Source organism: Phaenicophaeus curvirostris, chromosome 9 (genome assembly GCF_032191515.1).
Source record: "Phaenicophaeus curvirostris isolate KB17595 chromosome 9, BPBGC_Pcur_1.0, whole genome shotgun sequence".
NCBI lineage: Eukaryota > Metazoa > Chordata > Aves > Cuculiformes > Cuculidae > Phaenicophaeus > Phaenicophaeus curvirostris.
In genome coordinates, this window is record NC_091400.1 from 31,563,119 (window position 1) to 31,586,123 (window position 23,005).

Sequence of the window (23,005 nt, forward strand, 5' to 3'; positions counted from 1 at the left end):
CCTGGCGGGAGGGGGCGGTCCCGGCGGCCCCGGGGGAGCGTTCACCGGGGCCTTGGGGGCGCGGCGGAGAGGAGCGGGGGCCGGGCCTGGCACGGGGCGCTTGGAGCGGGCGGGGAGGGCGCAGGGAGGGGCTGGAGACCAGCCAGGAGACACCGAGGACCGCGGGGGCCGCCCGGCAGAAGATGAAAGCTGCCCCGGGGGCTGCAGCGGGCAGGACGGCGCCCTCCGTGCGCACCTCTCTGCGCGGGGCTCCGCAAAAAGGGGGGACAGAGCAGCGCAGCCTCCAAATGGCGCCCCCAGGGCAGCAAAAGCCTACAGCACCCGGTATTCCCAGGCGGTCTCCCATCCAAGTACTAACCGGGCCCGACCCTGCTTGGCTGCCGAGATCGGACGAGATCGGGCGTTCTCAGGGTGGTGTGGCCGTAGGCACCTGCTGCCTCCCAGCACCCCCTGACACTTGTGAGAAGAGCACAGCTCCCTCCCCTCTACAGCCTCCTTTCACGTAGTGCTAGACAGCAATGAGGTCTCCCCTCAGCCTCTTCTTCTCCAGGCTAAACAACCCCAGCTCTCTCAGCCGTTCCTCATAAAGCCTGTTCTTCGTTCCCCTCACCAGCTTCATTGCTCTTCTCTGGACTCGCTCCAGAGCCTCAACATCCTTCTTGTGGTGAGGGGCCCTGAACCGAACACACGATTCCAGGTGCCGTCTCACCAGTGCCGAGTACAGAGGGAGAATAACTTCCCTGGACCTCCTGGCCACACCGTTTCTGATACAAGCCAAGATGCCATTGGCCTTCTTGGCCACCTGGGCACACTGCTGGCTCATGTTCAGTCTCTGTCAACCAACACCCCCAGGTCCTTCTCCTCCAGGCTGCTTTCCAGCCAGACTTCTCCTAGTCGGTAGCTGCACAGGGTTCTTGTGCCCCAAGTGCAGGACACGGCGCTTGGCCTCGTTAAACCTCATCCCATTGGTCTCAGCCCAACGATCCAGCCTGTTCAGATCCCTTTGAACAGCCTCCCTGCCCTCCAGCAGATCCACACTTCCACCCAGCTTAGTGTCATCCACAAACTTACTTAGGGTGCGTTCGATCCCCTCCTCCAGGTCATTGATAAAGACATGGAACACGGCCGGACCTAGCACTCAGCCCTGGGGGACACCACTTGGAACTGGCCTCCAGCTGGAGTTAACTCCATTTCCCACCACCCTCTGGGCCCGGCCATCAAACCAGTTTTCCACCCAGGAGAGTATCTGCCTGTCCAGCCCAGAGGCTGACAGTTTCCTAAGCAGAATGCTACAAGAAACTGCCCCTTGAATCCTGTGTTCGGTTCAGGGCCCCTCACCACAAGAAGGATGTTGAGGCTCTGGAGCGAGTCCAGAGAAGAGCAACGAAGCTGGTGAGGGGAATGAAGAACAGGCCTTATGAGGAACGGCTGAGAGAGCTGGGAGTGTTTAGCCTGGAGAAGAGGAGGCTGAGGGGAGACCTCATTGCTCGCTACAACTACCTAAAAGGAAGTTGAGGAGAGGAGGGTGATGGCCTCTTCTCCCAAGTGACAGGAGACACGACGAGAGGGAATGGCCTCAAGCCCCGCCAGGGGAGGTTTAGGCTGAAAATTAGGAAAAACTTTTTCACGGAAAGGGTCATTGGGCACTGGAAGAGGCTGCCCAGGGAGGGGGTTGAGTCCCCTTCCCTGGAGGTGTTTAAGGCACGGGTGGACAAGGTGCTCAGGGGCAGGGTTTAGCATTTGATAGGAATGGTTGGACTTGATGACCCGGTGGGTCTCTTCCAACCTAGTGATTCTACGGTTCTATGACTAGACTGAAGGAGGAAGTTGTTCCCAAGCAGGCTTTGGAGGGGCACTGCAACAGTTTGATCAGATAAGCCCCATCCATCTCTGCAAGTGGTCCACGCCAGGCTGGACGGGGCTTGGAGCTTGGAGCTCTGGTGGGAGGGGGCCCTGCCCATGGCAGAGGCCTGACAAGTCAAGTTTCTTGAAGCTCCCTTCCAGATCAAACCAGTCTAGGGTCCCAGAAGAAGGAGAATGCGGGCAACGACACCCTCCGTGCGCACCTCTCTTCCCGGGCTCCACAAAAAGGGGGGACAGAGCAGCGCAGCCTCCAAATGGCGCCCCCACCAAGACAGCAAAAGCCTACAGCACCCGGTATTCCCAGGCGGTCTCCCATCCAAGTACTAACCGGGCCCGACCCTGCTTAGCTGCCGAGATCGGACGAGATCGGGCGTTCTCAGGGTGGTGTGGCCGTAGGCACCTGCTGTCTTCCAGAACCCCCTGACAATTGTGAGAAGAGCACAGCTCCCTCCCCTCTACAGACTCCTTTCAGGTAGTTCTAGACAGCAATGAGGTCTCCCCTCAGCCTCTTCTTCTCCACACTAAACAACCCCAGCTCCCTTAGCTGATCCTCCGAAGACTTGTTCTCCAGCCCCTTCACCAGCTTCTTTGCTCTTCTCTGGACTCGCTCCAGAGCCTCAACATCCTTCTTGTGGCGAGGGGCCCAGAACTGAACACACGATTCCACGTGCCGTCTCACCAGTGCCGAGTACAGAAGGTGAATAACCTCCCTGGACCTCCTGGCCACGCTGTTTCTGATACAAGCCAAGATGCCATTGGCCTTCTTGGCCACCTGGGCCACTGCTGGCTCATGTTCAGTCACTGTCAACCAACACCCCCAGGTCCTTCTCCTCCAGGCAGCTTTCCAACCAGACTTCTCCTAGTCGGAAGCTGCACAGGGTTGTTGTGCCCCAAGTGAAGGACCCGGCGCTTGGCCTCGTTAAACCTCATCCCACTTGTGTCAGCCCAACGGTCCAGCCTGTTCAGATCCCTTTGAACAGCCTCCCTGCCCTCCAGCAGATCCACACTTCCACCCAGCTTAGTGTCATCCACAAACTTACTTAGGATGCGTTTGATCCCCTCCTCCAGGTCATTGATAAAGACACGAAACAGGGCTGGACCCAGCACTCAGCCCTGGGGGACACCACTTGGAACTGGCCTCCAGCTGGAGTTAACTCCATTTCCCACCACTCTCTGGGCCCAGCCGTCCAACCAGTTTTCTACCCAGGAGATTGTCTGCCTGTCCAGCCCAGAGGCTGACAGTTTCCTAAGCAGAATGCTACGAGAAACTGCCCCTTGAATCCTGTATTCGGTTCTGGGCCCCTCACCACAAGAAGGATGTTGAGGCTCTGGAGCGAGTCCAGAGAAGAGCAACAGAGCTGGTGAGGGAGCTAAAGAACAGGCCTTATGAGGAACGGCTGAGAGAGCTGGGGGTGTTTAGCCTGGAGAAGAGGAGGCTGAGGGGAGACCTCATTGCTCTCTACAACTATCTGAAAGGAAGTTGTGGAGAGGAGGGTGATGGCCTCTTCTCCCAAGTGACAGGAGACACGACAAGAGGGAATGGCCTCAAGCCCCGCCAGGGGAGGTTTAGGCTGAAAATTAGGAAAAACTTTTTCACGGAAAGGGTAATTGGGCACTGGAAGAGGCTGCCCAGGGAGCGGGTTGAGTCCCCTTCCCCGGAGGTGTTTAAGGCACGGGTGGACAAGGTGCTCAGGGGCAGGGTTTAGCATTTGATAGGAATGGTTGGACTTGGTGACCCGGTGGGTCTCTTCCAACCTGGTGATTGTCTGGTTCTATGACTAGACTGAAGGAGGAAGTTGTTCCCAAGCAGGCTTTGGAGGGGCACTGCAACAGTTTGATCAGAGAAGCCCCATCCATCCCTGCAAGTGGTCAACGCCAGGCTGGACGGGGCTTGGAGCTTGGAGCTCTGGTGGGAGGGGGCCCTGCCCATGGCAGAGGCCTGACAAGTCAAGTTTCTTGAAGCTCCCTTCCAGATCAAACCAGTCTAGGGTCCCAGAAGAAGGAGAATGCGGGCAACGACACCCTCCGTGCGCACCTCTCTTCCCGGGCTCCACAAAAAGTGGGAACAGAGCAGCGCAACCTCCAAGTGGCACCCTCACCAAGACAGCAAAAGCCTACAGCACCCGGTATTCCCAGGCGGTCTCCCATCCAAGTACTAACCGGGCCCGACCCTGCTTAGCTGCCGAGATCGGACGAGATCGGGCGTTCTCAGGGTGGTGTGGCCGTAGGCACCTGCTGCCTCCCAGCACCCCCTGACACTTGTGAGAAGAGCACAGCTCCCTCCCCTCTACAGACTCCTTTCACGTAGTTCTAGACAGCAATGAGGTCTCTCCTCAGCCTCTTCTTCTCCACGCTAAACAACCCCAGCTCCCTTAGCTGATCCTCCGAAGACTTGTTCTCCAGCCCCTTCACCAGTTTCATTGCTCTTCCCTGGACTCACTCCAGAGCCTCAACATCCTTCTTGTGGCGAGGGGCCCAGAACTGAACACACGATTCCACGTGCCGTCTCACCAGTGCCGAGTACAGAAGGTGAATAACCTCCCTGGACCTCCTGGCCACGCTGTTTCTCATACAAGCCAAGATGCCATTGGCCTTCTTGGCCACCTGGGCCACTGCTGGCTCATGTTCAGTCACTGTCAACCAACACCCCCAGGTCCTTCTCCTCCAGGCAGCTTTCCAACCAGACTTCTCCTAGTCGGAAGCTGCACAGGGTTGTTGTGCCCCAAGTGAAGGACCCGGCGCTTGGCCTCGTTAAACCTCATCCCACTTGTGTCAGCCCAACGGTCCAGCCTGTTCAGATCCCTTTGAACAGCCTCCCTGCCCTCCAGCAGATCCACACTTCCACCCAGCTTAGTGTCATCCACAAACTTACTTAGGATGCGTTTGATCCCCTCCTCCAGGTCATTGATAAAGACACGAAACAGGGCTGGACCCAGCACTCAGCCCTGGGGGACACCACTTGGAACTGGCCTCCAGCTGGAGTTAACTCCATTTCCCACCACTCTCTGGGCCCAGCCGTCCAACCAGTTTTCTACCCAGGAGATTGTCTGCCTGTCCAGCCCAGAGGCTGACAGTTTCCTAAGCAGAATGCTACGAGAAACTGCCCCTTGAATCCTGTATTCGGTTCTGGGCCCCTCACCACAAGAAGGATGTTGAGGCTCTGGAGCGAGTCCAGAGAAGAGCAACAAAGCTGGTGAGGGGGCTGAAGAACAGGCCTTATGAGGAACGGCTGAGAGAGCTGGGGGTGTTTAGCCTGGAGAAGAGGAGGCTGAGGGGAGACCTCATTGCTCTCTACAACTATCTGAAAGGAAGTTGAGGAGAGGAGGGTGATGGCCTCTTCTCCCAAGTGACAGGAGACACGACAAGAGGGAATGGCCTCAAGCCCCGCCAGGGGAGGTTTAGGCTGAAAAGTAGGAAAAACTTTTTCACGGAAAGGGTAATTGGGCACTGGAAGAGGCTGCCCAGGGAGGGGGTTGAGTCCCCTTCCCTGGAGGTGTTTAAGGCACGGGTGGACAAGGTGCTCAGGGGCAGGGTTTAGCATTTGATAGGAATGGTTGGACTTGGTGACCCGGTGGGTCTCTTCCAACCTGGTGATTGTCTGGTTCTATGACTAGACTGAAGGAGGAAGTTGTTCCCAAGCAGGCTTTGGAGGGGCACTGCAACAGTTTGATCAGAGAAGCCCCATCCATCCCTGCAAGTGGTCGACGCCAGGCTGGACGGGGCTTGGAGCTTGGAGCTCTGGTGGGAGGGGGCCCGGCCCATGGCAGAGGCCTGACAAGTCAAGTTTCTTGAAGCTCCCTTCCAGATCAAACCAGTCTAGGGTCCCAGAAGAAGGAGAATGCGGGCAACGACACCCTCCGTGCGCACCTCTCTTCCCGGGCTCCACAAAAAGGGGGGACAGAGCAGCGCAGCCTCCAAGTGGCACCCTCACCAAGACAGCAAAAGCCTACAGCACCCGGTATTCCCGGGCGGTCTCCCATCCAAGTACTAACCGGGCCCGACCCTGCTTGGCTGCCGAGATCGGACGAGATCGGGCGTTCTCAGGGTGGTGTGGCCGTAGGCACCTGCTGCCTCCCAGCACCCCCTGACACTTGTGAGAAGAGCACAGCTCCCTCCCCTCTACGGCCTCCTTTCACGTAGTTCTAGACAGCAATGAGGTCTTCCCTCAGCCGCTTCTTCTCCACGCTAAACAACCCCAGCTCCCTTAGCTGATCCCCCGAAGACTTGTTCTCCAGCCCCATCACCAGCTTCATAGCTCTTCTCTGGACTCGCTCCAGAGCCTCAACATCCTTCTTGTGGTGAGGGGCCCAGAACTGAGCACACGGTTCCAGGTACCGTCTCACCAGTGCCGAGTACAGAAGGTGAATAACCTCCCTGGACCTCCTGGCCACGCCATTTCTGATCCAAGCCAAGATGCCATTGGCCTTCTTGGCCACCTGGACCTGGGCACTGTGCTGGCTCATGTTCAGTCGCTGTCAACCAACACCCCCAGGTCCTTCTCCTCCAGGCAGCTTTCCAACCAGACTTCTCCTAGTCGGTAGCTGCACAGGGTTGTTGTGCCCCAAGTGCAGAGCCCAGAATTTGGCCTCGTTAAACCTCATCCCACTGGTCTCAGCCTAACGGTCCAGCCTGTTCAGATCCCCTTGAACAGCCTCCCTTCCTTCCAGCAGAACCACACTTCCACCCAGCCTAGTGTCATCCACAAACTTACTTAGGGTGCGTTCGATCCCCTCCTCCAGGTCATTGATAAAGACACGAAACAGGGCTGGACCCAGCACTCAGCCCTGGGGGACACCACTTGGAACTGGCCTCCAGCTGGAGTTAACTCCATTTCCCACCACTCTCTGGGCCCAGCCGTCCAACCAGTTTTCTACCCAGGAGATTGTCTGCCTGTCCAGCCCAGAGGCTGACAGTTTCCTAAGCAGAATGCTACGAGAAACTGCCCCTTGAATCCTGTATTCGGTTCTGGGCCCCTCACCACAAGAAGGATGTTGAGGCTCTGGAGCGAGTCCAGAGGAGAGTAACGAAGCTGGTGAGGGGGCTGAAGAACAGGCCTTATGAGGAACGACTGAGAGAGCTGGGGTTGTTTAGCCTGGAGAAGAGGAGGCTGAGGGGAGACCTCATTGCTCGCTACAACTACCTAAAAGGAAGTTGTGGAGAGGAGGGTGCTGGCCTCTTTTCCCAAGTGACAGGAGACAGGACAAGAGGGAATGGCCTCAAGCTCCGCCAGGGGAGGTTTAGGCTGAAAAGTAGGAAAAACTTTTTCACGGAAAGGGTCATTGGGCACTGGAAGAGGCTGCCCAGGGAGCGGGTTGAGTCCCCTTCCCCGGAGGTGTTTAAGGCACGGGTGGACAAGGGGCTCAGGGGCAGGGTTTAGTGTTTGATAGGAATGGTTGGACTTGGTGACCCGGTGGGTCTCTTCCAACCATGTCACTCTGTGGTTCTATGACTAGACTGAAGGAGGAAGTTGTTCCCAAGCAGGCTTTGGAGGGGCACTGCAACAGTTTGATCAGAGAAGCCCCATCCATCCCTGCAAGTGGTCGACGCCAGGCTGGACGGGGCTTGGAGCTTGGAGCTCTGGTGGGAGGGGGCCCTGCCCATGGCAGAGGCCTGACAAGTCAAGTCTCTTGAAGCTCCCTTCCAGATCAAACCAGTCTAGGCTCCCAGGAGAAGGAGAATGCCGGAAACTACACCCTCCCTGCGCACCTCTCTTCCCGGGCTCCACAAAAAGTGGGGACAGAGCAGCGCAGCCTCCAAATGGCACCCCCAGGGCAGCAAAAGCCTACAGCACCCGGTATTCCCGGGCGGTCTCCCATCCAAGTACTAACCGGGCCCGACCCTGCTTGGCTGCCGAGATCGGACGAGATCGGGCGTTCTCAGGGTGGTGTGGCCGTAGGCACCTGCTGCCTCCCAGCACCCCCTGACACTTGTGAGAAGAGCACAGCTCCCTCCCCTCTACGGCCTCCTTTCACGTAGTTCTAGACAGCAATGAGGTCTTCCCTCAGCCGCTTCTTCTCCACGCTAAACAACCCCAGCTCCCTTAGCTGATCCCCCGAAGACTTGTTCTCCAGCCCCATCACCAGCTTCATAGCTCTTCTCTGGACTCGCTCCAGAGCCTCAACATCCTTCTTGTGGTGAGGGGCCCAGAACTGAGCACACGGTTCCAGGTACCGTCTCACCAGTGCCGAGTACAGAAGGTGAATAACCTCCCTGGACCTCCTGGCCACGCCATTTCTGATACAAGCCAAGATGCCATTGGCCTTCTTGGCCACCTGGACCTGGGCACTGTGCTGGCTCATGTTCAGTCACTGTCAACCAACACCCCCAGGTCCTTCTCCTCCAGGCAGCTTTCCAGCCAGACTTCTCCTACTCGGTAGCTGCACATGGTTGTTGTGCCCCAAGTGCAGGACCCGGCGCTTGGCCTCGTTAAACCTCATCCCACTGGTCTCAGCCCAACGGTCCAGCCTGTTCAGATCCCTTTGAACAGCCTCCCTGCCCTCCAGCAGATCCACACTTCCACCCAGCTTAGTGTCATCCACAAACTTACTTAGGATGCGTTTGATCCCCTCCTCCAGGTCATTGATAAAGACACGAAACAGGGCTGGACCCAGCACTCAGCCCTGGGGGACACCACTTGGAACTGGCCTCCAGCTGGAGTTAACTCCATTTCCCACCACTCTCTGGGCCCAGCCGTCCAACCAGTTTTCTACCCAGGAGATTGTCTGCCTGTCCAGCCCAGAGGCTGACAGTTTCCTAAGCAGAATGCTACGAGAAACTGCCCCTTGAATCCTGTATTCGGTTCTGGGCCCCTCACCACAAGAAAGATGTTGAGGCTCTGGAGTGAGTCCAGAGGAGAGTAACGAAGCTGGTGAGGGGGCTGAATAACAGGCCTTATGAGGAACGACTGAGAGAGCTGGGGTTGTTTAGCCTGGAGAAGAGGAGGCTGAGGGGAGACCTCATTGCTCTCTACAACTATCTGAAAGGAAGTTGAGGAGAGGAGGGTGATGGCCTCTTCTCCCAAGTGACAGGAGACACGACAAGAGGGAATGGCCTCAAGCCCCGCCAGGGGAGGTTTAGGCTGAAAAGTAGGAAAAACTTTTTCACGGAAAGGGTAATTGGGCACTGGAAGAGGCTGCCCAGGGAGGGGGTTGAGTCCCCTTCCCTGGAGGTGTTTAAGGCACGGGTGGACAAGGTGCTCAGGGGCAGGGTTTAGCATTTGATAGGAATGGTTGGACTTGGTGACCCGGTGGGTCTCTTCCAACCTGGTGATTGTCTGGTTCTATGACTAGACTGAAGGAGGAAGTTGTTCCCAAGCAGGCTTTGGAGGGGCACTGCAACAGTTTGATCAGATAAGCCCCATCCATCTCTGCAAGTGGTCCACGCCAGGCTGGACGGGGCTTGGAGCTTGGAGCTCTGGTGGGAGGGGGCCCTGCCCATGGCAGAGGCCTGACAAGTCAAGTTTCTTGAAGCTCCCTTCCAGATCAAACCAGTCTAGGGTCCCAGAAGAAGGAGAATGCGGGCAACGACACCCTCCGTGCGCACCTCTCTTCCCGGGCTCCACAAAAAGGGGGGACAGAGCAGCGCAGCCTCCAAGTGGCACCCTCACCAAGACAGCAAAAGCCTACAGCACCCGGTATTCCCAGGCGGTCTCCCATCCAAGTACTAACCGGGCCCGACCCTGCTTAGCTGCCGAGATCGGGCGTTCTCAGGGTGGTGTGGCCGTAGGCACCTGCTGTCTTCCAGAACCCCCTGACAATTGTGAGAAGAGCACAGCTCCCTCCCCTCTACAGACTCCTTTCACGTAGTTCTAGACAGCAATGAGGTCTCTCCTCAGCCTCTTCTTCTCCACGCTAAACAACCCCAGCTCCCTTAGCTGATCCTCCGAAGACTTGTTCTCCAGCCCCTTCACCAGTTTCATTGCTCTTCCCTGGACTCACTCCAGAGCCTCAACATCCTTCTTGTGGTGAGGGGCCCAGAACTGAACACACGATTCCACGTGCCGTCTCACCAGTGCCGAGTACAGGGGGAGAATAACCTCCCTGGACCTGCTGGCCATGCCGTTTGTGATCCAAGCCAAGATGCCATTGGCCTTCTTGGCCACCTGGGCCACTGCTGGCTCATGTTCAGTCGCTGTCAACCAACACCCCCAGGTCCTTCTCCTCCAGGCAGCTTTCCAACCAGACTTCTCCTAGTCGGTAGCTGCACAGGGTTGTTGTGCCCCAAGTGCAGAGCCCAGAATTTGGCCTCGTTAAACCTCATCCCACTGGTCTCAGCCTAACGGTCCAGCCTGTTCAGATCCCCTTGAACAGCCTCCCTTCCTTCCAGCAGAACCACACTTCCACCCAGCCTAGTGTCATCCACAAACTTACTTAGGGTGTGTTCGATCCCCTCCTCCAGGTCATTGATAAAGACACGAAACAGGGCTGGACCCAGCACTCAGCCCTGGGGGACACCACTTGGAACTGGCCTCCAGCTGGAGTTAACTCCATTTCCCACCACTCTCTGGGCCCAGCCGTCCAACCAGTTTTCTACCCAGGAGATTGTCTGCCTGTCCAGCCCAGAGGCTGACAGTTTCCTAAGCAGAATGCTACGAGAAACTGCCCCTTGAATCCTGTATTCGGTTCTGGGCCCCTCAGCACAAGAAGGATGTTGAGGCTCTGGAGCGAGTCCAGAGGAGATTAACGAAGCTGGTGAGGGGGCTGATTAACAGGCCTTATGAGGAACGACTGAGAGAGCTGGGGTTGTTTAGCCTGGAGAAGAGGAGGCTGAGGGGAGACCTCATTGCTCGCTACAACTACCTAAAAGGAAGTTGTGGAGAGGAGGGTGCTGGCCTCTTTTCCCAAGTGACAGGAGACAGGACAAGAGGGAATGGCCTCAAGCTCCGCCAGGGGAGGTTTAGGCTGAAAAGTAGGAAAAACTTTTTCACGGAAAGGGTCATTGGGCACTGGAAGAGGCTGCCCAGGGAGCGGGTTGAGTCCCCTTCCCCGGAGGTGTTTAAGGCACGGGTGGACAAGGGGCTCAGGGGCAGGGTTTAGTGTTTGATAGGAATGGTTGGACTTGATGACCCGGTGGGTCTCTTCCAACCATGTCACTCTGTGGTTCTATGACTAGACTGAAGGAGGAAGTTGTTCCCAAGCAGGCTTTGGAGGGGCACTGCAACAGTTTGATCAGAGAAGCCCCATCCATCCCTGCAAGTGGTCGACGCCAGGCTGGACGGGGCTTGGAGCTTGGAGCTCTGGTGGGAGGGGGCCCTGCCCATGGCAGAGGCCTGACAAGTCAAGTTTCTTGAAGCTCCCTTCCAGATCAAACCAGTCTAGGGTCCCAGAAGAAGGAGAATGCGGGCAACGACACCCTCCGTGCGCACCTCTCTTCCCGGGCTCCACAAAAAGGGGGGACAGAGCAGCGCAGCCTCCAAGTGGCACCCTCACCAAGACAGCAAAAGCCTACAGCACCCGGTATTCCCAGGCGGTCTCCCATCCAAGTACTAACCGGGCCCGACCCTGCTTAGCTGCCGAGATCGGACGAGATCGGGCGTTCTCAGGGTGGTGTGGCCGTAGGCACCTGCTGTCTTCCAGAACCCCCTGACAATTGTGAGAAGAGCACAGCTCCCTCCCCTCTACAGACTCCTTTCACGTAGTTCTAGACAGCAATGAGGTCTCTCCTCAGCCTCTTCTTCTCCACGCTAAACAACCCCAGCTCCCTTAGCTGATCCTCCGAAGACTTGTTCTCCAGCCCCTTCACCAGTTTCATTGCTCTTCCCTGGACTCACTCCAGAGCCTCAACATCCTTCTTGTGGTGAGGGGCCCAGAACTGAACACACGATTCCACGTGCCGTCTCACCAGTGCCGAGTACAGGGGGAGAATAACCTCCCTGGACCTGCTGGCCATGCCGTTTGTGATCCAAGCCAAGATGCCATTGGCCTTCTTGGCCACCTGGGCCACTGCTGGCTCATGTTCAGTCGCTGTCAACCAACACCCCCAGGTCCTTCTCCTCCAGGCAGCTTTCCAACCAGACTTCTCCTAGTCGGTAGCTGCACAGGGTTGTTGTGCCCCAAGTGCAGAGCCCAGAATTTGGCCTCGTTAAACCTCATCCCACTGGTCTCAGCCTAACGGTCCAGCCTGTTCAGACCCCCTTGAACAGCCTCCCTTCCTTCCAGCAGAACCACACTTCCACCCAGCCTAGTGTCATCCACAAACTTACTTAGGGTGCGTTCGATCCCCTCCTCCAGGTCATTGATAAAGACACGAAACAGGGCTGGACCCAGCACTCAGCCCTGGGGGACACCACTTGGAACTGGCCTCCAGCTGGAGTTAACTCCATTTCCCACCACTCTCTGGGCCCAGCCGTCCAACCAGTTTTCTACCCAGGAGATTGTCTGCCTGTCCAGCCCAGAGGCTGACAGTTTCCTAAGCAGAATGCTACGAGAAACTGCCCCTTGAATCCTGTATTCGGTTCTGGGCCCCTCAGCACAAGAAGGATGTTGAGGCTCTGGAGCGAGTCCAGAGGAGAGTAACGAAGCTGGTGAGGGGGCTGAATAACAGGCCTTATGAGGAACGACTGAGAGAGCTGGGGTTGTTTAGCCTGGAGAAGAGGAGGCTGAGGGGAGACCTCATTGCTCGCTACAACTACCTAAAAGGAAGTTGTGGAGAGGAGGGTGCTGGCCTCTTTTCCCAAGTGACAGGAGACAGGACAAGAGGGAATGGCCTCAAGCTCCGCCAGGGGAGGTTTAGGCTGAAAAGTAGGAAAAACTTTTTCACGGAAAGGGTCATTGGGCACTGGAAGAGGCTGCCCAGGGAGTGGGTTGAGTCCCCTTCCCCGGAGGTGTTTAAGGCACGGGTGGACAAGGGGCTCAGGGGCAGGGTTTAGTGTTTGATAGGAATGGTTGGACTTGATGACCCGGTGGGTCTCTTCCAACCATGTCACTCTGTGGTTCTATGACTAGACTGAAGGAGGAAGTTGTTCCCAAGCAGGCTTTGGAGGGGCACTGCAACAGTTTGATCAGAGAAGCCCCATCCATCCCTGCAAGTGGTCGACGCCAGGCTGGACGGGGCTTGGAGCTTGGAGCTCTGGTGGGAGGGGGCCCTGCCCATGGCAGAGGCCTGACAAGTCAAGTCTCTTGAAGCTCCCTTCCAGATCAAACCAGTCTAGGCTCCCAGGAGAAGGAGAATGCCGGAAACTACACCCTCCCTGCGCACCTCTCTTCCCGGGCTCCACAAAAAGTGGGGACAGAGCAGCGCAGCCTCCAAATGGCACCCCCAGGGCAGCAAAAGCCTACAGCACCCGGTATTCCCGGGCGGTCTCCCATCCAAGTACTAACCGGGCCCGACCCTGCTTGGCTGCCGAGATCGGACGAGATCGGGCGTTCTCAGGGTGGTGTGGCCGTAGGCACCTGCTGCCTCCCAGCACCCCCTGACACTTGTGAGAAGAGCACAGCTCCCTCCCCTCTACGGCCTCCTTTCACGTAGTTCTAGACAGCAATGAGGTCTTCCCTCAGCCGCTTCTTCTCCACGCTAAACAACCCCAGCTCCCTTAGCTGATCCCCCGAAGACTTGTTCTCCAGCCCCATCACCAGCTTCATAGCTCTTCTCTGGACTCGCTCCAGAGCCTCAACATCCTTCTTGTGGTGAGGGGCCCAGAACTGAGCACACTGTTCCAGGTACCGTCTCACCAGTGCCGAGTACAGAAGGTGAATAACCTCCCTGGACCTCCTGGCCACGCCATTTCTGATACAAGCCAAGATGCCATTGGCCTTCTTGGCCACCTGGACCTGGGCACTGTGCTGGCTCATGTTCAGTCACTGTCAACCAACACCCCCAGGTCCTTCTCCTCCAGGCAGCTTTCCAGCCAGACTTCTCCTACTCGGTAGCTGCACATGGTTGTTGTGCCCCAAGTGCAGGACCCGGCGCTTGGCCTCGTTAAACCTCATCCCACTGGTCTCAGCCCAACGGTCCAGCCTGTTCAGATCCCTTTGAACAGCCTCCCTGCCCTCCAGCAGATCCACACTTCCACCCAGCTTAGTGTCATCCACAAACTTACTTAGGATGCGTTTGATCCCCTCCTCCAGGTCATTGATAAAGACACGAAACAGGGCTGGACCCAGCACTCAGCCCTGGGGGACACCACTTGGAACTGGCCTCCAGCTGGAGTTAACTCCATTTCCCACCACTCTCTGGGCCCAGCCGTCCAACCAGTTTTCTACCCAGGAGATTGTCTGCCTGTCCAGCCCAGAGGCTGACAGTTTCCTAAGCAGAATGCTACGAGAAACTGCCCCTTGAATCCTGTATTCGGTTCTGGGCCCCTCACCACAAGAAAGATGTTGAGGCTCTGGAGTGAGTCCAGAGGAGAGTAACGAAGCTGGTGAGGGGGCTGAATAACAGGCCTTATGAGGAACGACTGAGAGAGCTGGGGTTGTTTAGCCTGGAGAAGAGGAGGCTGAGGGGAGACCTCATTGCTCTCTACAACTATCTGAAAGGAAGTTGAGGAGAGGAGGGTGATGGCCTCTTCTCCCAAGTGACAGGAGACACGACAAGAGGGAATGGCCTCAAGCCCCGCCAGGGGAGGTTTAGGCTGAAAAGTAGGAAAAACTTTTTCACGGAAAGGGTAATTGGGCACTGGAAGAGGCTGCCCAGGGAGGGGGTTGAGTCCCCTTCCCTGGAGGTGTTTAAGGCACGGGTGGACAAGGTGCTCAGGGGCAGGGTTTAGCATTTGATAGGAATGGTTGGACTTGGTGACCCGGTGGGTCTCTTCCAACCTGGTGATTGTCTGGTTCTATGACTAGACTGAAGGAGGAAGTTGTTCCCAAGCAGGCTTTGGAGGGGCACTGCAACAGTTTGATCAGATAAGCCCCATCCATCTCTGCAAGTGGTCCACGCCAGGCTGGACGGGGCTTGGAGCTTGGAGCTCTGGTGGGAGGGGGCCCTGCCCATGGCAGAGGCCTGACAAGTCAAGTTTCTTGAAGCTCCCTTCCAGATCAAACCAGTCTAGGGTCCCAGAAGAAGGAGAATGCGGGCAACGACACCCTCCGTGCGCACCTCTCTTCCCGGGCTCCACAAAAAGGGGGGACAGAGCAGCGCAGCCTCCAAGTGGCACCCTCACCAAGACAGCAAAAGCCTACAGCACCCGGTATTCCCAGGCGGTCTCCCATCCAAGTACTAACCGGGCCCGACCCTGCTTAGCTGCCGAGATCGGGCGTTCTCAGGGTGGTGTGGCCGTAGGCACCTGCTGTCTTCCAGAACCCCCTGACAATTGTGAGAAGAGCACAGCTCCCTCCCCTCTACAGACTCCTTTCACGTAGTTCTAGACAGCAATGAGGTCTCTCCTCAGCCTCTTCTTCTCCACGCTAAACAACCCCAGCTCCCTTAGCTGATCCTCCGAAGACTTGTTCTCCAGCCCCTTCACCAGTTTCATTGCTCTTCCCTGGACTCACTCCAGAGCCTCAACATCCTTCTTGTGGTGAGGGGCCCAGAACTGAACACACGATTCCACGTGCCGTCTCACCAGTGCCGAGTACAGGGGGAGAATAACCTCCCTGGACCTGCTGGCCATGCCGTTTGTGATCCAAGCCAAGATGCCATTGGCCTTCTTGGCCACCTGGGCCACTGCTGGCTCATGTTCAGTCGCTGTCAACCAACACCCCCAGGTCCTTCTCCTCCAGGCAGCTTTCCAACCAGACTTCTCCTAGTCGGTAGCTGCACAGGGTTGTTGTGCCCCAAGTGCAGAGCCCAGAATTTGGCCTCGTTAAACCTCATCCCACTGGTCTCAGCCTAACGGTCCAGCCTGTTCAGATCCCCTTGAACAGCCTCCCTTCCTTCCAGCAGAACCACACTTCCACCCAGCCTAGTGTCATCCACAAACTTACTTAGGGTGTGTTCGATCCCCTCCTCCAGGTCATTGATAAAGACACGAAACAGGGCTGGACCCAGCACTCAGCCCTGGGGGACACCACTTGGAACTGGCCTCCAGCTGGAGTTAACTCCATTTCCCACCACTCTCTGGGCCCAGCCGTCCAACCAGTTTTCTACCCAGGAGATTGTCTGCCTGTCCAGCCCAGAGGCTGACAGTTTCCTAAGCAGAATGCTACGAGAAACTGCCCCTTGAATCCTGTATTCGGTTCTGGGCCCCTCAGCACAAGAAGGATGTTGAGGCTCTGGAGCGAGTCCAGAGGAGATTAACGAAGCTGGTGAGGGGGCTGATTAACAGGCCTTATGAGGAACGACTGAGAGAGCTGGGGTTGTTTAGCCTGGAGAAGAGGAGGCTGAGGGGAGACCTCATTGCTCGCTACAACTACCTAAAAGGAAGTTGTGGAGAGGAGGGTGCTGGCCTCTTTTCCCAAGTGACAGGAGACAGGACAAGAGGGAATGGCCTCAAGCTCCGCCAGGGGAGGTTTAGGCTGAAAAGTAGGAAAAACTTTTTCACGGAAAGGGTCATTGGGCACTGGAAGAGGCTGCCCAGGGAGCGGGTTGAGTCCCCTTCCCCGGAGGTGTTTAAGGCACGGGTGGACAAGGGGCTCAGGGGCAGGGTTTAGTGTTTGATAGGAATGGTTGGACTTGATGACCCGGTGGGTCTCTTCCAACCATGTCACTCTGTGGTTCTATGACTAGACTGAAGGAGGAAGTTGTTCCCAAGCAGGCTTTGGAGGGGCACTGCAACAGTTTGATCAGAGAAGCCCCATCCATCCCTGCAAGTGGTCGACGCCAGGCTGGACGGGGCTTGGAGCTTGGAGCTCTGGTGGGAGGGGGCCCTGCCCATGGCAGAGGCCTGACAAGTCAAGTCTCTTGAAGCTCCCTTCCAGATCAAACCAGTCTAGGCTCCCAGGAGAAGGAGAATGCCGGAAACTACACCCTCCCTGCGCACCTCTCTTCCCGGGCTCCACAAAAAGTGGGGACAGAGCAGCGCAGCCTCCAAATGGCACCCCCAGGGCAGCAAAAGCCTACAGCACCCGGTATTCCCGGGCGGTCTCCCATCCAAGTACTAACCGGGCCCGACCCTGCTTGGCTGCCGAGATCGGACGAGATCGGGCGTTCTCAGGGTGGTGTGGCCGTAGGCACCTGCTGCCTCCCAGCACCCCCTGACACTTGTGAGAAGAGCACAGCTCCCTCCCCTCTACGGCCTCCTTTCACGTAGTTCTAGACAGCAATGAGGTCTTCCCTCAGCCGCTTCTTCTCCACGCTAAACAACCCCAGCTCCCTTAGCTGATCCCCCGAAGACTTGTTCTCCAGCCCCATCACCAGCTTCATAGCTCTTCTCTGGACTCGCTCCAGAGCCTCAACATCCTTCTTGTGGTGAGGGGCCCAGAACTGAGCACACGGTTCCAGGTACCGTCTCACCAGTGCCGAGTACAGAAGGTGAATAACCTCCCTGGACCTCCTGGCCACGCCATTTCTGATACAAGCCAAGATGCCATTGGCCTTCTTGGCCACCTGGACCTGGGCACTGTGCTGGCTCATGTTCAGTCACTGTCAACCAACACCCCCAGGTCCTTCTCCTCCAGGCAGCTTTCCAGCCAGACTTCTCCTACTCGGTAGCTGCACATGGTTGTTGTGCCCCAAGTGCAGGACCCGGCGCTTGGCCTCGTTAAACCTCATCCCACTGGTCTCAGCCCAACGGTCCAGCCTGTTCAGATCCCTTTGAACAGCCTCCCTGCCCTCCAGCAGATCCACACTTCCACCCAGCTTAGTGTCATCCACAAACTTACTTAGGATGCGTTTGATCCCCTCCTCCAGGTCATTGATAAAGACACGAAACAGGGCTGGACCCAGCACTCAGCCCTGGGGGACACCACTTGGAACTGGCCTCCAGCTGGAGTTAACTCCATTTCCCACCACTCTCTGGGCCCAGCCGTCCAACCAGTTTTCTACCCAGGAGATTGTCTGCCTGTCCAGCCCAGAGGCTGACAGTTTCCTAAGCAGAATGCTACGAGAAACTGCCCCTTGAATCCTGTATTCGGTTCTGGGCCCCTCACCACAAGAAGGATGTTGAGGCTCTGGAGCGAGTCCAGAGAAGAGCAACGAAGCTGGTGAGGGGGCTGAAGAACAGGCCTTATGAGGAACGGCTGAGAGAGCTGGGGTTGTTTAGCCTGGAGAAGAGGAGGCTGAGGGGAGACCTCATTGCTCTCTACAACTATCTGAAAGGAAGTTGAGGAGAGGAGGGTGATGGCCTCTTCTCCCAAGTGACAGGAGACACGACAAGAGGGAATGGCCTCAAGCCCCGCCAGGGGAGGTTTAGGCTGAAAAGTAGGAAAAACTTTTTCACGGAAAGGGTAATTGGGCACTGGAAGAGGCTGCCCAGGGAGGGGGTTGAGTCCCCTTCCCTGGAGGTGTTTAAGGCACGGGTGGACAAGGGGCTCAGGGGCAGGGTTTAGCATTTGATAGGAATGGTTGGACTTGGTGACCCGGTGGGTCTCTTCCAACCTGGTGATTGTCTGGTTCTATGACTAGACTGAAGGAGGAAGTTGTTCCCAAGCAGGCTTTGGAGGGGCACTGCAACAGTTTGATCAGAGAAGCCCCATCCATCCCTGCAAGTGGTCGACGCCAGGCTGGACGGGGCTTGGAGCTTGGAGCTCTGGTGGGAGGGGGCCCTGCCCATGGCAGAGGCCTGACAAGTCAAGTTTCTTGAAGCTCCCTTCCAGATCAAACCAGTCTAGGGTCCCAGAAGAAGGAGAATGCCGGAAACTACACCCTCCGTGCGCACCTCTCTGCCCGGGCTCCACAAAAAGGGGGGACAGAGCAGCGCAGCCTCCAAGTGGCACCCTCACCAAGACAGCAAAAGCCTACAGCACCCGGTATTCCCAGGCGGTCTCCCATCCAAGTACTAACCGGGCCCGACCCTGCTTGGCTGCCGAGATCGGACGAGATCGGGCGTTCTCAGGGTGGTGTGGCCGTAGGCACCTGCTGCCTCCCAGCACCCCCAGCCTCTCCCGCACAACGCGCCTCGCGCGCTCCACAACGCACACACACACTGAACACCCCCCAACACTAACACCTATGGCAACACACTCAACACAGCACAACACACACGCCCCACACAAAACACAAACAACTACAACAAACAACCCCAAACACCTCAGAACACAACACACCCCCACACGCCCTACGACAAACACAGCCCACAACACAGCACCTCCCCCTCCCCATCCTGACACATCCCCCGGCCCCGCGGCGGCTGCTGTGCTGAGCCCCGGGGAGGAGAGGGGCAGGCGGAGGGCTGGTGGCCGCTCCACATCGGGGGCCGGAGCAAAGCCCGGCTGGGCCGCAGGAAGGAGGGAGGATTGGCCGTTATGTCTCTGCTGCCTGTTTGCCTCTCAGGGTGGCCGAACTGGCCCACGGTCACCGCCCCCCGAGAGGATTTGTCAATAGGAACACTAGGAGGTTTTGCCATGAAACCTCCTGATCAGCGACCCCGGAGTTCTCTGGATTCCCTCACGTCGCTGGGGGCTGCACTGCAAGCCACTGTCCGCTACCGTGGGGGCCACGGCCAACAGGGAAAGGAGACGGGCCGACCGGCACCTCCGACGTTATCGCTGCAGAGGGGACTCTGAGAGAACGAGGGGAGCAAGCGCCAAGCCAGCCCCGCAGCGTCTGCAGAAACTTCCCTCGCAGCAGCTTCGGGGAAGCCTCTAAAGGCCGCTTCTTGGGCGGCGTCCAGCGCAGGCCGGCGGGTTCTGCGGCGGGGCGGACATTTGAGGCGGGGGGCGATCCCTGAGCCAGGCAAATCCCAGCAAACCCCAGGCGGCAGCGGGAGCGGGGCGGGCGGCGCGGGGCTCCCGGCACCCGGCACCGGCCGGGCCCGCGCGGGGCCTGGCGGGAGGGGGCGGTCCCGGCGGCCCCGGGGGAGCGTTCACCGGGGCCTTGGGGGCGCGGCGGAGAGGAGCGGGGGCCGGGACTGGCACGGGGCGCTTGGAGCGGGCGGGGAGGGCGCAGGGAGGGGCTGGAGACCAGCCAGGAGACACCGAGGACCGCGGGGGCCGCCCGGCAGAAGATGAAAGCTGCCCCGGGGGCTGCAGCGGGCAGGACGGCGCCCTCCGTGCGCACCTCTCTGCGCGGGGCTCCGCAAAAAGGGGGGACAGAGCAGCGCAGCCTCCAAATGGCGCCCCCAGGGCAGCAAAAGCCTACAGCACCCGGTATTCCCAGGCGGTCTCCCATCCAAGTACTAACCGGGCCCGACCCTGCTTAGCTGCCGAGATCGGACGAGATCGGGCGTTCTCAGGGTGGTGTGGCCGTAGGCACCTGCTGCCTCCCAGCACCCCCTGACACTTGTGAGAAGAGCACAGCTCCCTCCCCTCTACAGCCTCCTTTCACGTAGTTCTAGACAGCAATGAGGTCTCCCCTCAGCCTCTTCTTCTCCTGGCTAAACAACCCCAGCTCCCTTAGCTGATCCTCCGAAGACCTGTTCTCCAGCCCCCTCACCAGCTTCATTGCTCTTCCCTGGACTCGCTCCAGAGCCTCAACATCCTTCTTGTGGCGAGGGGCCCAGAACTGAACACACGATTCCACGTGCCGTCTCACCAGTGCCGAGTACAGAGGGAGGATAACCTCCCTGGACCTGCTGGCCATGCCGTTTGTGATCCAAGCCAAGATGCCATTGGCCTTCTTGGCCACCTGGGCCACTGCTGGCTCAGGTTCAGTCGCTGTCAACCAACACCCCCAGGTCCTTCCCCTCCGGGCAGCTCTCCAGCCAGACTTCTCCTAGTCGGTAGCTGCACAGGGTTGTTGTTCCCGCGATGGGAATGCAAGCCCCAGATTTTAGACACCCCTTCGCAGAAGGTCACAGCAAAGGCTAAAAAAGATAATTTAGAAAGCAAAAAAGCAGATGACACAATGAACGTGAAAAGAAAGCATCATCATTATCATTAGCAAGGTGGGGAAAATAGTCAGTAGATACGAAAGTACCCTGGAGAGATGGGAATTCCCATTATTCACTGTGAAAACAGCTCTGAAGACATCTGTTCCCTGATTTTCCCAGAATACAGGTTAAAGAACCCAGCTGTTGCCTGGCTGATGGGAAGCACTGGGCTGCACACAGGGCAGCTCACGCTGTCTTGGGTGGCTGGATGCTCCCGGCTGGCTGAACAGCAGCTGCAGCACCGTGGGCTGCACTGAGATACAGCAGTGGCTCGATGTTGTGTTGGGGCACACAGAGCAGAGAAGGCAAAGGTTTTGGAATAATACCTTTGAAAGAACAGAAACATTTTTTCATAACTAAAACAATTAAAAATTGTTAACTAACCATGAAAACTCTCAATCTTAAAGATCTTCAATGTTAAGTGTAATCAATATTTATCTGATTACGCTGAGCAGGGTCAGGAGTCTGAGTGCACCAGCGCATTTGAGGAATTATCTGAGAAAGAAGAAATGGTAAATATTAGTCACTTTGAAACTACATCCTAAAATGCTGGCTGCATGATGGAAAAGAGCACTGGAAAGGTGCAGAGATGAGTAAAAGAATAACTGCAGCCAAATTAGGGTTTTAGAAAGAAGGAAAGAGAAAGACACAAAAAAATAAGAGAAAGAGAGCAAGGAACTAAGCAAGAAAAAAAAAAGACGGGGGGAAGGGAAAGAGAGGGACTAAGAAAATGCTTTTGGCTTTCAAGTTAATGTTTACCACCTTCCAGTAGTCCTCAGCCCTCATCCTCTACCCATCAACCTCAGGTGTAGCTTTTAATTTCAGCCACTCCTCAGTTCTTTGCACACTTATTCCACATACCTACTACACATGCCAGAAAAAAGTTTTGAAAATACTTCAACTTTTTCTTGACTTCCTTGGTTTTAGTTAATCGCCTTTAATGTTGAACATTTCTTTATCATCTTATGAGTGACTTTTTTCCTTCAAAAAAAGGGGATCAATGCCCTTCATTTTGTGGAGCGCCCTGCTGCTGCTGTCAGGTGCTGCTGTGCCCTGCCATGTGTCAGGCTCTGCACACCCCAACAGCAGCTCAGACCATCTCTTTCTCTGGAGATTCAACTCAAAGGGGTTACCCACACCTTCTCTTCTGGGCAGCTTTAACCCCCAGCTGCAGTCACCGCTGCTCTGTACCCCTGTCATTCCGCTTATGCACACAGAATTATAGCAGCTGTACATCAGTGCTCTGCTTTGGTCTAGGAACAGGCAGATGGACGTCTCTGGAATTAAAGATGTGACCTACTGCCACCTCCTTCTACCAAATTATAAAGCTACAGCACTCTTCAGCATCCTTAACACAGAGATAACAGTTGGGCTCTACAACAGCTCCAAGCCTTTGGTTTGTATTCCCATCTCCAGGGATATAAACATTCAGGATGTTCTTTCCTCACATGGCCCCAGGGGCCAGATGTAAGGCTGCAGGACTTCCCTGGCAGGGACATACTGACTGAGTTCTGCTCTTGCACCCACATCTTCATGTCTCGCATGGCAGCCCTCTGGAGCTGTCGCATCCACCTGTGTCACAACCAACTCATCTTTCATGCTCCCTACTTTGTTAATTATTTTTCTGACAAATAATCCATTTCTGAGGCAGATGATACAAAGCTGCTCAGAGAAGGAAAATTCACATTTCTTCCAAATCTGAGCTTTTGTTACATTGGCACCATCAGAAAAGTGTAATATAAGGTACTTACATGCTTTCACCCTTGTTGTAAAGTAGTGGAGGTTTCAAATGTTAATTAAAACTCTGCCTGGAGCCTGGAGACCAGCCAAGCTGCCCCAGGGTAATTCAGAGGCTGGAAGTGATGGTTAAGTAAAGGACTTCTTGATTTCATGTGCTCCCATTCATTTCCCAATGCTTCAGAGAGAGCACTGGCAGCCCTAAATTGCCTGTGAGGCAACGTTCTGCCATCAATCAAGAAAATCCAGTGACAAGAATGTCACTTTATCCAGACACCACGTATTGCTGCCCTTCACTGAGAAAAGCTCTCGCTTGCTGCAGCTCCCAGGTAAGGTCCTGCATAGTCTGGAGCAGCAAAACTAGACAAATAATACATTTTCACTGAAAAGATCCTGAGTCAGGTCCTGATACTCATGCAGCTATGCTACTTACAGCATCTAAAGAGCTCAGATACAGCTCCTCCTGCTGTGCCGCACTGCATGGCACACTTGTGTCCATGCCTGAGTACATCTTGAACAACAGCAACCACAGACACACCTACCTGCAGCTCTGAGAATAAGCAA

At 56.4% G+C, this 23,005-nt stretch overlaps 10 non-coding genes and 2 pseudogenes across 10 annotated transcripts; all 12 read right to left on the bottom strand.

Moving 5' to 3' along the window:
• Nucleotides 1-309: 309 nt before the first annotated feature.
• LOC138724399 (5S ribosomal RNA) lies at nucleotides 310-428 on the bottom strand. Its single transcript, XR_011338029.1, has one exon. It is a non-coding gene; the product is annotated as a 5S ribosomal RNA (ribosomal RNA).
• Nucleotides 429-2,142: 1,714 nt separating this feature from the next.
• LOC138724407 (5S ribosomal RNA) lies at nucleotides 2,143-2,261 on the bottom strand. The gene has a single exon (XR_011338037.1). It is a non-coding gene; the product is annotated as a 5S ribosomal RNA (ribosomal RNA).
• Nucleotides 2,262-3,974: 1,713 nt separating this feature from the next.
• LOC138724418 (5S ribosomal RNA) lies at nucleotides 3,975-4,093 on the bottom strand. Its single transcript, XR_011338048.1, has one exon. It is a non-coding gene; the product is annotated as a 5S ribosomal RNA (ribosomal RNA).
• Nucleotides 4,094-5,806: 1,713 nt separating this feature from the next.
• Nucleotides 5,807-5,925, bottom strand: LOC138724413 (5S ribosomal RNA). The gene has a single exon (XR_011338043.1). It is a non-coding gene; the product is annotated as a 5S ribosomal RNA (ribosomal RNA).
• A 1,717-nt stretch (nucleotides 5,926-7,642) lies between these two features.
• LOC138724414 (5S ribosomal RNA) lies at nucleotides 7,643-7,761 on the bottom strand. Its single transcript, XR_011338044.1, has one exon. It is a non-coding gene; the product is annotated as a 5S ribosomal RNA (ribosomal RNA).
• A 1,720-nt stretch (nucleotides 7,762-9,481) lies between these two features.
• Nucleotides 9,482-9,590, bottom strand: LOC138724423 (5S ribosomal RNA; annotated as a pseudogene).
• A 1,713-nt stretch (nucleotides 9,591-11,303) lies between these two features.
• On the bottom strand, nucleotides 11,304-11,422 carry LOC138724429 (5S ribosomal RNA). Its single transcript, XR_011338056.1, has one exon. It is a non-coding gene; the product is annotated as a 5S ribosomal RNA (ribosomal RNA).
• Nucleotides 11,423-13,132: 1,710 nt separating this feature from the next.
• Nucleotides 13,133-13,251, bottom strand: LOC138724415 (5S ribosomal RNA). The gene has a single exon (XR_011338045.1). It is a non-coding gene; the product is annotated as a 5S ribosomal RNA (ribosomal RNA).
• A 1,720-nt stretch (nucleotides 13,252-14,971) lies between these two features.
• On the bottom strand, nucleotides 14,972-15,080 carry LOC138724424 (5S ribosomal RNA; annotated as a pseudogene).
• A 1,710-nt stretch (nucleotides 15,081-16,790) lies between these two features.
• LOC138724416 (5S ribosomal RNA) lies at nucleotides 16,791-16,909 on the bottom strand. Its single transcript, XR_011338046.1, has one exon. It is a non-coding gene; the product is annotated as a 5S ribosomal RNA (ribosomal RNA).
• A 1,720-nt stretch (nucleotides 16,910-18,629) lies between these two features.
• On the bottom strand, nucleotides 18,630-18,748 carry LOC138724400 (5S ribosomal RNA). Its single transcript, XR_011338030.1, has one exon. It is a non-coding gene; the product is annotated as a 5S ribosomal RNA (ribosomal RNA).
• A 1,219-nt stretch (nucleotides 18,749-19,967) lies between these two features.
• Nucleotides 19,968-20,086, bottom strand: LOC138724385 (5S ribosomal RNA). Its single transcript, XR_011338016.1, has one exon. It is a non-coding gene; the product is annotated as a 5S ribosomal RNA (ribosomal RNA).
• Nucleotides 20,087-23,005: the final 2,919 nt, after the last annotated feature.